Below are 12121 nucleotides of genomic sequence, written 5' to 3'. Positions count from 1 at the left end.
TCTACTTTATTTCAAGACAAAGCCCTCCTAGCCCTCGAAGTACTTTGAAGTGGCAGGGAAAGAGCTCAGTCTTAGTTCTGATGGCATGCCCCAGTATCTAGTCAGTTAGGAACTGTCTTGTATTTACTACTCCAAGAAATGCTTCCATCACCTGCAGGAATTTTCTTTAGCCTTCCAAGGCATCTGGAGATCTAGAATTGAAATGCTTTTTTTCTGAGAGACCCAGTTTTCTGCTGAGCCCCCAAGCCCTTCTATTTTTTTTCTTTCTTCAACTGAATGTTAGCTCACTCATGTCTTTTTGAAAATATGATTTGGTTTCACTTATTCTACTCTTGTGATGGTGGTGGTGGTGTGCGCATGCGCACACAGATGTATGTGTATGCATATTCCATGACATCCATGTGGAGGTCAAAGGACAACTTCCAGGAGTCTATTCTCTCCTTCCACCGTGTGGGTTCTGGGGATTGAACTCTGGACAGCATGTTTGCGGGACAGCTGAGTCATCTTGACGGCTGTCAAGCCCTCGTTACCTCCCTTCAATTCTCCTCTCAGTACATTTAGATCTCTCCCGACCATAAGCACCACTAAAAGCAGGAAAATAAGATGACACAGATTGAAAGCCTTGCTTGGAAGACAGAGGAAGGATGTGCTGATTTATAAGCTTTGTGTGGGTCTTTGAGAAGATTGGCATAGTTTGCACTAGGTGGGAGGCCATCTGCTAAACGCTTTAATGCGTTATCCTCACGACTGTCATATGAACTTGACACTATTATTTTTCTATCATTAAAAAAATTGGAGCTCACAAGGTTAGGTAACTTGTCCAAGGTGCACAGGTAGAAGGCAGGAGAGCTGGGATGTGAAGGCTTGGCATGGTCTCCATAACAGATACGCAGAAAACACGACCAAATCTATAGTCAGGAGCTCATTTGGTACTCAGCTGGGAGGCAGTTTGGGCTAAGGATGTTGAAGCAGTTTCTCTGATGCACTGATTACAGGCACTAATCAAAGCTTCATTTCAGAGTTTCTTAAAGAGGCTTCAGAAACCCTGTTCAAATGTTGGAAAAAGAAAAAAAAATGGGACTAGTAAACATTGTGAGCCCAGGTACAAGTGATCATTAAACTCTGTTACAAGGCAGAGCAGGTAAATCTAATTTCCCAGAAGGGACTCTTAATCTCATTAAGTTTATCAGAAAATCTCTCAGGTTTTACTGGCAGTGCTTCCCAGAAGAAAGCTTTTATTACACCAGAGACCAAACGTTCTGTTCTGGCTCAAGTTTGGAAGCATTGTCTTTCACCAGAAACAGCTCTCTCTAGATCTGGGTTTCTCTTCTTCCATCCTGTTAACTCTGGGGCCAGAGAACTCTGCTCAAAGACACTTGCTTATGCCACAGACACCCCTTCCTACTGTTTGTAATCACTAAATACGTCTTCACACATTGTCATGTGTCTGTGGTACCAAGCCCTGTTGAGAATCACTTCTCGAGTCCCCTTTGATTTCCAAGGATGGTCCATGGAACAACAGCTATGTATGTCTTCTAGGAAGGTGGGGGACACACACAAACTCAAGCTCCACCCTCAGACTTTACAAAGTCTAAACCCTCAGTTTAATAAGATCCCTAGGGCATCTGGACATAGAAGTGCGAGGAGCCCTTTTAGACCTGTGGTTGTCAACCTTGGCTTCACATCAGAGTACCTGGGAAACTGTAAAAACTACTGATTGCACCCCTAGAGATGCTGATGTAATTGCTCAAGGGCAATCTGGGCTTTGGGATTGCAAATAAATCTCCAGGTGATTCTCCTGTACAGCTCTTTGATATCCTGTTTTGAGTTTAAAAATGAGCACAGTTTAGGAGTGATTTACAACAGCCTGTAAGACCCTTTAAGATATGATTCTTTTTCTTTCCATAAGCATATTTTTCTGACCCTTTAACTAATAAAATTATGTACTTAAAATACTTTGGTGAAGTTGGGCATAGTGGCACATGCTTTAACCCCAGCAGCCAGACGGTAGAGGCAGGTGGATCTCTGAGAGATTTTTTCCGTTTCTTCTTCATTCATATCACTGTATCTCTTATATTTCCTCAAGTGGTTGTACCAGTTTGCTTAATATTGGATTGACTTCTTAATGTTTTTCAAAGGCCTAAAAGCAAACAATTATTTTATACTATTGTACATTAAAACCCAGCCACTGTAATTTGGAGATTATACATAAATTAAGAAAAGTCTTATCAAGAGGGAGGGGTGTAAGTTAATGGCAGATGATGTGTTTATTCGGTGCATGGCCCTGTGTTCAACCTTTAACCTCAAGAAAACAAAAAGTATCATGAGAATAAACAAGTAGAAGGCCCCATCAAACCATTAACTCGGTATTTGTTTATTTGTACTGTTTTAAGAACACAGCTAAACTATGAGAAGGCAAAAAACTTATTCATTAAATATATTAGTATTCATTAGAACAAGTACAAGAATATTGAAGTAAAAAATTTTAAAGTTCGATGTATGTGAGTGTGTGTGTGTGCGTGCGTGTGCATGCATGTGTGTGTGTGCAAGCATGCCTGCAGAAGCCAGAAGAGGACACTGGATTCCTCTGGAGCTGCAGTTAATAGGCAGTTGAGGGCTTTCTGATATGGGTGCTGAGAACCCAACTCAGGTCCTCACAACCAAACCTATGTCCCCTGGAAGGGCAGCAAACACTCTTAACCATGAAGCCATCTCCCCAGGCCTGTTAGTCAAAGTCTTGATACACTGCAGATATGTTTCTTTATTATCCATACAAACATATGCATTTCTTTGTGCCTGTTGTTCCAAGACTGCACTGATGAACGTACAGCAGCCTATATAATCTGTACTGGTTACTTATTCCCATTTTATGAAAAATAATTTAGTGTAGGAGAAAGGATTCTTAGCTGTTAACTAGCTACAACTCAACCAGTTTTGATTTAAATTTTCTATTTTTCAAAAAATGAGTCATTCCCCCAGTCCCATTGCCTTCAAGCCCTACTTTTTATTTGAATGCTGAGACTTTGATCAGCTCGTTATGCACATTGTCACTGTACAGTCCCTCAGTTTTAAGGTGATTTCTAGGACAACATGGTTTTCAACTGTGCACTACTAAATAAAGGCAGGGAGGCTGTATTTTTGAAAAGTATTTTCCACTGGTTATATGTCAAGACATTGGCAATCCATTTGGCTTTTTCTCGAGTCTACAGTTGCCACAGACCATTGCTTGGCAGCTGTAAGAACATTCTGAGTACTTTTGATATAAACACCTTTGTCTCTAGGCCTAAGATTCAAGTCTCTTGCCAATCCTAAAATGGCTCCCTTAATTAAGATATTTAATTCCCTGCTCCCACATCCACCCCTCCTCCATCCCAACCATCCCATTCCCTCAGGCTCTCCCCATCCTCCCCTTCTCCCTTCTCTCTCCTCATCTCCCCTTATCCCCACCCTACCCCCACCCCCGTGCTCCCAACCCCTGTCCGGCAATCTTGTCTACTTCCAATATCCAGGAGGATAACTATATGTTATTCTTTTGGTTCACCTTCTTATTTAGCTTCTCTAGGATCACGAATTCGTTGTTTCAGATTTTAAAAGATTACGGGGCTTCGGGTTGCCTGGACAGAGTTCTAAGTGGCACATGCCTTCTTCTCTCATTGTGGGTCTATGATGTTTCTTCCGTGCTGTTGCTATAGCTTGCACTACCAACCTCACGGCGTGATCATGATGCCTCCGTAGGACAATGTGTGCGAGTGCCTTGCATACTTTAGAAGACTCCACAGATGCCAGGACCTTGCTTTACTCTGCTAACCTCTAGTGAACTCGAGGGCTTGAACCGGTGTGCTCCAAGGGTAGTTGGCCATTGCAAATGAAACCGGAGCACAAGGCCCTGCCTTTCTCTGAGTGTTACTACTCCTGAGTGTCATCGTGTTTATGGCTGTATGATTTGGTACCCCATAGGAGGCAGTAATTGCTGCAGCACCCGCCGAGTGTGCGGCTAAAGGAAGAAACGCAGACAAGTGTTGAGTGGACTCCATTTCTCCTATGATGTGTGTGGGACCACAGTGACTATGAGTAAGACAGCTATAAATGGGTCATGGGGAGGCATAAACATCACATGATCCTCAGCCTGGACTTAGAGTGGCACAGGGGAGGTCTTTGGTATATTTCTTATACTAGCCAAAATGGGCCCTGGCCAAAGGGAAATTGGAGGATGGGTGTCTGGCTTTTCAAATTTAGGGGAGAGAAGTGTTGGGTAGCTAGCTGTCAAGTGACTTTTCATCGGGGTATTTCACCTTCCTGTCCTGAGGCTAGGGCACAGCAGCAGAGTCACTGACGACTGTTTTCTAGGTGGCGAAGCATCATGGCCCTGGTGATTGCCCAACACACTTGCATTCCAACACCCTAACAAACAAGTGTGCTTTACAGCAAGGGCAGTTTTAGCTCTGGCTAGCTTCCCACTGATTCCATTTCTAAATTAGAGCCCTGACTCAGAGAACAGAGTGCTGGGCTCTGGATTCCTGGCTTTTTGTATTCTGGTATCAGCCAGGGATTCTCAGCACACAGTGAGTCCCATGAGACCAGCGAGACAGACTCCACTCCTCTGGGGCTTTGAAGTCCGGGGGAGATTATATTTGACTTCATCCGTGAGCAGAGTTGTGTGCCCAGCCTCACTTAAATTCTATGGGAAAGGGAACAGGGTGGGCTACCGGGTGATTTCTAAGGCAATTGGGGTGTTTCCACCGTCCTATTACTTCCTGCCTGGCTCCTCTAGGAACAACCAGGCTCAATCTGTAGATAGAGGGGAGTAACTGGAGTGCCTAGCACATAATAGGTAACCAAAACCGGTAGCATCACCATCGGTTCTTTGTCTTTTTCCATTGAAATACAGGCTTATGGCACAGACCCAGAATCCCCCTCTTTAACCAGGGTTTTGCAGACTGCTTTGGCTCTTAGGCACAGTGGCTGAGGAGAAGGAGTCTACTTCCCTTAAGGCTAGGGCCATCTAAATAATATTTCCCAGGAAAGCCATGATTCCACGTAGCTGGGAAGATGCCGAGTGTTCAGAGTCGGCATCAAGGCTGTCATATAAATGGTATCGACTCTGGGCTGTAGACAGTGCTTCACTGTCTGGACATTTCTCAGAGAGAAATCACACTTCACAGAATATGCCTCAGTGACAATTTGATATGGATCACCACCCCTTTTATGCTGTTCAGAGAAGTCCAAGGAATGTCTTAGCTTCAAGGTCAGCTTGTTATGGACTTTCACTTAGCCAGAAAGGCTGGCCATATGTCACCCAACACAGCGCTCACTGCAATAAATTGAATATAGCACACTCTAGTCATGATGGGACTCCGTCTGGGGTCTAGAGAAGAATTGACAGCACAGCGGGGACATAGCACATCAAATCATCAGTCTTGGTTTATTAAATCTACGACCCCTTGCTCATTCCTGCCATCTCACATTGGAGACTGTGAGGCTATCTGTAACTCCAACTCAATTATCATTTCTCCAGTGGTCCCTATTCATCAGTCCCGAGGCTTCTGTGTCAGGTGCAGTTGAGAGGCCAGCGGATGGAAATGGAAATGGATAGGGCATGTGCAAATCCTTCAGAAAGTTCTAGCCCATGACAGGAGAGTTCTAGTGGGAAATGCAAGGGGATGAAGATGAGGCATAGCAGCAGACTTACCCTATTCAGGGGCCACCCGGAGCAGAATGGAGAGGTGGGGTGACAGTCTCAATGTGTTAGCAAGGGATAAGAAGTCTGATGGCCTTGCCATGTTGCAGAAGCAGTGCATGCGTGATTTGGTGAGCTCAGAGGGCTGAAGTATGAGAGAGGATGGTTACAGACAGGACCGGCATGGTGCCCAGTGTGGGGACGTGAGGCAGCCAGTCAGTGATCTCCATCTCATCTAGAAACCCAGGACAGGGACAAATGCGGCATCTTACTTACTCTTGGTGACTTTTGAAAACTGTTAGAAAAAAAAACCCTTAACTATATAACAGTGCAATGGATAAATAACATGTACTGTTAATATACAAGGCAATTCTATCCAGCCTAGAAATTCTGCACTAAAGGTCATGGATGAACTGGGCAGCATTATACAAAGTGAAACATACTACTCACAGAAAGACATACACTATCTGATTTCATTTATATGATATCCCTAACTAGTCAAACCCATAAAAGCCAAGATTCTTGCTAGGGGCAGGTGGCAGGAAGAAATAAGGGGTTACACACCAGTGGATATAAAATTTCAGTTAAACAAGATGAATTATCTGTAGGGATCTACTATACATTTTACCCAAGCCAACAATAACATATTTTATACTTAAATGTTTGTTGAGAGTAGATCTCATGTTGTGGTCTTACTACAATTCAAACATCAAATTCTCTAGAAATTCAAGAGGTCATTTCAGTTTACAACCATAATGGCCTCCTGCTTTTCCCTCTAGTTCAAAGAGCCATCCAAATCATCCTTGTTAGTAGACTGGAAAGAGCCTCAGAGTCTGGACACCTAAGTTAAAATCCGTTTTTTTTTTTTCCATTTAGAAGAGGTGAGGCTTTGAGCAAGGTCCCTTTGCTTTTGGAAGCTCTCTGCATTTCATCTCAGCAAGGAGAGCAGTACAGCCTACATCCCGGCCATGTTACAAATGTTCAGAGCCACGTAGGGCTCTGTGAGCTCTACAGATGCATACTGTGAAGCAAAGCTTTCCAAAAGATGTCAGCTGTACACTTCTCCTCAGGGCTCACGGGCCATATCTGGGCTCTGCGACTCCCACTAGCTATGAGAGAGATGGAGAAATATAGCATTTGGCTTGCCAGCGTTTGAAGTGGAGAAGAAAGCAAGGGCTGCGGAGAGAACCCAAGTCTTAGTTTTTGCACCAGCAGTCATGTCACCTTTGCCTGCAGATTTTTTTTTAAATCCTGCCATTGGTAATAAAAAAGCTATTTATTCTACTTAGAAACAATCTGCCCATTCACATGAGTAAGGCACACAAAGAATGGCACTAAAGACTAATGGGAAACAAATGTGTCAATAATGTGTGAGACTTGCTGAGGAAGAACTTTGGAAAGAAACGGCACCGTGTTATTAGCTATCGCTGCATAATGAATGGCTTCCAAATCCAATGATGAAAACAAAAGATGTTTTCATTCTGGCTCATGTGTTTTGTGTTTAGCTGATCTTGGCTGTTACTCACGTAGGAGTCTTCAAGTCTTTTAGCTCTTTGCTACAGGTTTCTCATTCTTTAGGGGGTCAAAAGGCTTGCCTGGGCTTACTCATGCTATGGCATTAACAGAGGAACAAACAAACAAGCGAAATCATGTAATACATGTAAAGACACTTCCGTCTCATTTCCTTGGCCAAAGAAAATCACACGTTCAAACCCAGGCATTAGGGCTTCCACCCTACCTACAACTGTAGGAAACTATAGTCACATGACAGTGGAAATGGATAGAGAAAGGGCTGAATTAGACTCACGAATGGAAATTTCTACCAGGCTAGGTTTTGCCAAGTCATAGTTTTAAATTCTGCATGCATTTTTAATTCTTTCAAGGAGCACCATCCTAATTTCGTCCACAGTTACTTAAATCGCTAGAACCAAAGTTGATGGCTATACTATACTTTTCCCGCAGTTCACATTGCATACTTAGAATTGAGAGATGCATTTGTAAGTCAAAATGGGGTCTTATACCTCATTTAACTTGTGCTAATCATTTTGGTATATAAGGTGTTCCTAAAAATATCACGTGAAAACTAAATTAGTGAACTTGGCCAGTGCATTAAGTGAACTAAGCTAGACAGAGAAAGAAGGCTGCTATATGACCTCACTTGTATGTGAAATCTAAATATTGAGTTTGCACAAACAGAGAAAATATAATGGTGGTTTCTATGGCGCTGAAGACATGTGAAAATGTTGAGAAGGCACAAAATGTCAGCTACATGCAGGAATGTTGTCCCGTATGGTGACTTCTGTTCATAAGGTAGTACATATTTGGAAATTGTTGAGAGTAGACTGTCAGTGTTCTAACCATAAAAAATGTGTGAGTTGTTATAGATGCTAATTAGCTTGATTTAATCACTTCATGGTGTATGCATATATCAAAACATCACATCACATTGTAAATATACAGTTTCTGTTTGTTAGTCATATTTTAATAAAATCAAGGAGGGAAAGAACCTAATGATATGTTTGCCTTTTCTTTTGCAGGGTTGATGTGAAGAACTAAGGAGAAAAAAATGGATTAAAATAAATGCACTCCTTAAAAATTTTATATATTTGTATGACGATTATGAACCTTCTGAATTCCCAAGACTCTAGAAAAAAATATCCTGTTTGTACATTTATATTTCTTCCTTATAGTTGGCTGCATTTCTCACTTTAGCTACATTTTTGGCACCTTGCAGAGCAAATCAGCCCATGAATTCAGCAGCTGGGGAGCATGGTTTTGAGGAGAGATGTGCTTGTGTGCAGGGCTATGGCAATGTGCCTGCAGTGATCTGGATGTTAAGTTCTTGAAGTTGCTTCTCAGAGTTCCTTGGTCAATATTTGAGAGGTCTTTTAGTTCTTCACCTTTTAAATTACCTCAATTAACTTTTTATGAGTTCAAATAAATATTTGAGTAAATGTAAAATATGAATCTAGACTAAATGAATTTTCATACCTTCAGATAGCTACATGTTCCCTAAAGTGGAGAGAAATATGATGTACGAGGCAGTCAAGTTCCATATTGCCTAAGTGGGGCCTTCAGAATTATTAGGCACCACGGGAAACACTATGGCTGACTGATCATCGCATATGAGCTTAAATATTGCATGAGTAATTTTGTACTGCTGCTACCTCCCATCCGAGGAAGACATGGATGGTGAGTGCATATTAGATCCACGGGGGCTCAGAAATCTCCTATTCTAGAAGGAACAGAGTTCATTTTAATACCCAGTAAAGTAAAGCTGAGTGATGAGATTAAAAGAGAGGGGTTGATCAGACGATAGCTGGGCAAAGGAGGCAAAATATGTATCTTTTCAAGATGGAGACTCATCCAGACACAGGCTTGTGATACCAACACGTACAGGCTAAGGCAGTGTGATGACCAGGTCAAAGCCAGCCTGGGCTACAAATCAAGGTCCCATCTTGAGAGAGAGAGAGAGAGAGAGAGAGAGAGAGAGAGAGAGAGAGAGAGAGAAAAAATAAATTTAATTAATGATTAATACTATTATAACCTGAGAAGAAGCATTGAGCAACCACACAGTGAGGGACCAGATTATCCACCACTGGACTGTGTGAAAATCAAGTGTGTCCCCTACCTGGTATGACCAGGCCCCAGCACTATGGCTGGAGCTCAAAGGTCTTTCTCACTGCTTTAGAAGCAGTCATTGTCAAAAGCTCAAGTCATTGTCTGAAAGCCACAGGTGGGAAAGACTGGCTTGCTTTTCCCTTCTCTGGAGGTAGTTTTCTTAGGGTTGCCCGTTGTCTAATTGGCTTGGGCTCCCAGGTGTTTTTTGCCAGACTGTGGGGTGAACCCCAATCAAGCTGTGCCCCTATCTCGGACTGTAATGCCTCAGGCCGTCCGGTATGGTTGGATAGTGTGTTATCAAATTTACTCCAGTGCTCACTTTGTTTAAATATAGATTAGCATGTTCTGCTTCAAAATGAAGGTCTAGTTTAATGTTATAAAAACAGTCTCCACTTTTTAATAAATCTCCAAGGCACATTCACAGCATAATACTAAGTCAAGCCATGAGACAAATTCAGTGGATTTAGGAGAGTTTTGAATTTAATATGTATGTAATTTTGTTAAGGCTCAAATCCACTATCTATATGATATGGAAAGTTCCATATTGAATTAGTCATTGGATGGTACATATACTATAAGAAAAGAAGAATCCTTGCTTTCAATTAAGTTATTTTCAAAATTCACATATTTCACACTAAGTACTTTAAATATTCATCTTGAGCTGTGTGTGGTGTCTCAGTGGTAGAGCATATGTCTGCTAGTGGGTTCGGTCCCCAGCAAAACAAACAAACAGAACTCCCATCTATACATCAACCTGATAGGGTGGGTGGCTTGTACCTGTAGTCCCAGCCACTGGGGAGACCGAGGCAAGAGGATTACTGGAGTCCAGTAGTTCAATACTACTCTGGGCAACATACTGAGACCACCATCTCAAAACAGAAATCCCATATATCTTGTTGAATTGGGCTTATTCATGCCAAATATTTATAAGAAAAACACATCATGTATAAACCTTTTCCACGGAAGATAAACAAGGTTCAAGTAGTTGAAGGTTTTGTAGGAAAACAACTAGAAACAGCACTGTGTTCAGCAATGCAGGAGGCAGCATGCGCATTTGTTAGCACACATCTGCAATGGTGTGATTTCCATTAGAATCTGAATACAGCATTCACTGAACCCGTTATCCTGGCTGTTCACCATGGGCCAGGGGAATTCTGTGCTGGGGGAAACAAATCCATCTACATGAGCACCTCGCTTGAAACATCCTCCCACTTGCCCCTTTTCCTTCCTATGGTGCTTGAGACAGAATAAAAAGAGAAGGCCCAACGGGACCTAGAACTGCAAGGGACATATGGGAATTCTCTGTGGAGCAGCAGCTGCCAAGATGGAAGAGTCACTTCCGCCCCTCATTTTGTATGCTCTTTACATTTTGACAGCGAAGACTGGAAGGTAATTATCTTTGTTTCCAAGGTTACTTCCCGAATACCTGACAGTGGTATTCTAGCAGCAAAGCCCAGGGCATGGGGGTGGGGTGGGGGTGGGTGACAATTACCCAAATGAATCCATAGGTTTTGAACAGGAGTAGTTAGAGGATTTACAAAAAGCCTCCCATTATGAATAGGCCCGTGGAAAGAAGGCTATTAATTTGAATGTGCCATCTTGTGAAATAGACTCCTCTCCATTCTTCAGCTGACCTAGAATTAGGGTTTCCCCCTTGGGAATGAGAAGAGGACTCATTTGGATTCAAGGACTACAGACTGATCAATTAAAATGCGTTCCCTTTAAAGGCCTGCGGCATTATCCCATTGCTTTGTAATCTAGCTTGAAATAGAAACTGCATTTAACTTGCTAATTGGTGCCCCCTTGGGACTGTAACCTGATGCGGAATGTATGCATCAATGTGGCCCTTTGCTGTTCTTTGACTCACATGCCATTAATGAAATTTCTGTGCGCTTTTGAAGGAAGGGCTATATTATAACATTCAGACACAATCATGTATTCATTCACACACAGAGCATTCTCTAGAGGGGACTGCAAACCGCCAGCATATTGCCAGGCCAAGGGAACCCAGAGAGCTCGTGTACAGAGTTCTTTTCTTTCTCTAGGCAAAATGATCAAATTTGTATAGATCCTGTACTGAAAGCAAATGACACTGGCAAAGGAAAACAAAACCAAAACAAACAAAAAGCCCCACAAAACCCCATCTGATTATAACACAGGGCATTCAGCCTTAAAGTAAGATGGTAGTCTTAACAGCATCATCACCTAAAGGTGTTCTGAAAAAGAAAAACAGCCTCGATTAAACAATCATTTTCAGATTCTGGGATGCTTTGGGCCTCACAACCTTCACCTCTGTGCTTGTTTATTAAAAGAGAAAGATCAATCCGTTAACATTTGACTTCTCCTCCTGGACAAAATAATTCTGGGACATGACTGACTGCGAGAAACCACACTAACAAGGCTCGTTTTTTATGACCAGCTCTAAGGGTTCAGTGAATGCATTAAGATGCAGATTCCAGAGAGAAAGAGACTTTTCCCTAGGGCTTCAAAAGCCTACAGTTGAGCTGCCAGGCACAGGCAGGCCTGCCCTCGGAAATCTCAGTTGCAAATAGGATTCTGAGTTCAGATGGGTAGGGAAGGCATGGGCAGGTTTTGTCCAGTCGTGTTGTGTGGGTGGCTAATGGGTCCAGGAATACAGAAACGGGAATACAGAATACACTTCTCTGGAAGTTATTCTTGCTTCTTATTGTCAAGGGAGACAGGGAAGGAGGCTCAGCTCCACTCTGTCCTCTGCAACAGCCTGAGGAGTTCCCTTAGTCTTTTAGGGACCTAAATTCAGTCCAAACCTGGATCTGTGGTTTTGACAAAGCAAAATATCTGGGG

At 42.6% G+C, this 12121-nt stretch overlaps 1 protein-coding gene across 1 annotated transcript in view; it reads left to right on the top strand.

Annotated features, from left to right (window-relative positions):
* LOC121441195 (small muscular protein) overlaps nucleotides 1-8634 on the top strand; it is a 56459-nt gene extending 47825 nt beyond the window's left edge. Inside the window, exon 5 of the mRNA XM_041642337.1 lies at nucleotides 8215-8634. The gene's annotated coding sequence lies outside the window, so the exon portion shown is untranslated. The remainder of the gene's footprint in view (nucleotides 1-8214) is intronic.
* The last annotated feature ends 3487 nt before the right edge of the window (nucleotides 8635-12121 follow it).

This window comes from Microtus oregoni, unplaced genomic scaffold (assembly GCF_018167655.1).
Source record: "Microtus oregoni isolate MIOR12 unplaced genomic scaffold, Mior012 000074F_000, whole genome shotgun sequence".
Lineage (NCBI taxonomy): Eukaryota > Metazoa > Chordata > Mammalia > Rodentia > Cricetidae > Microtus > Microtus oregoni.
Note: the sequence above shows the minus strand (reverse complement) of the source record. Positions and strands in the feature narration are given on the sequence as shown.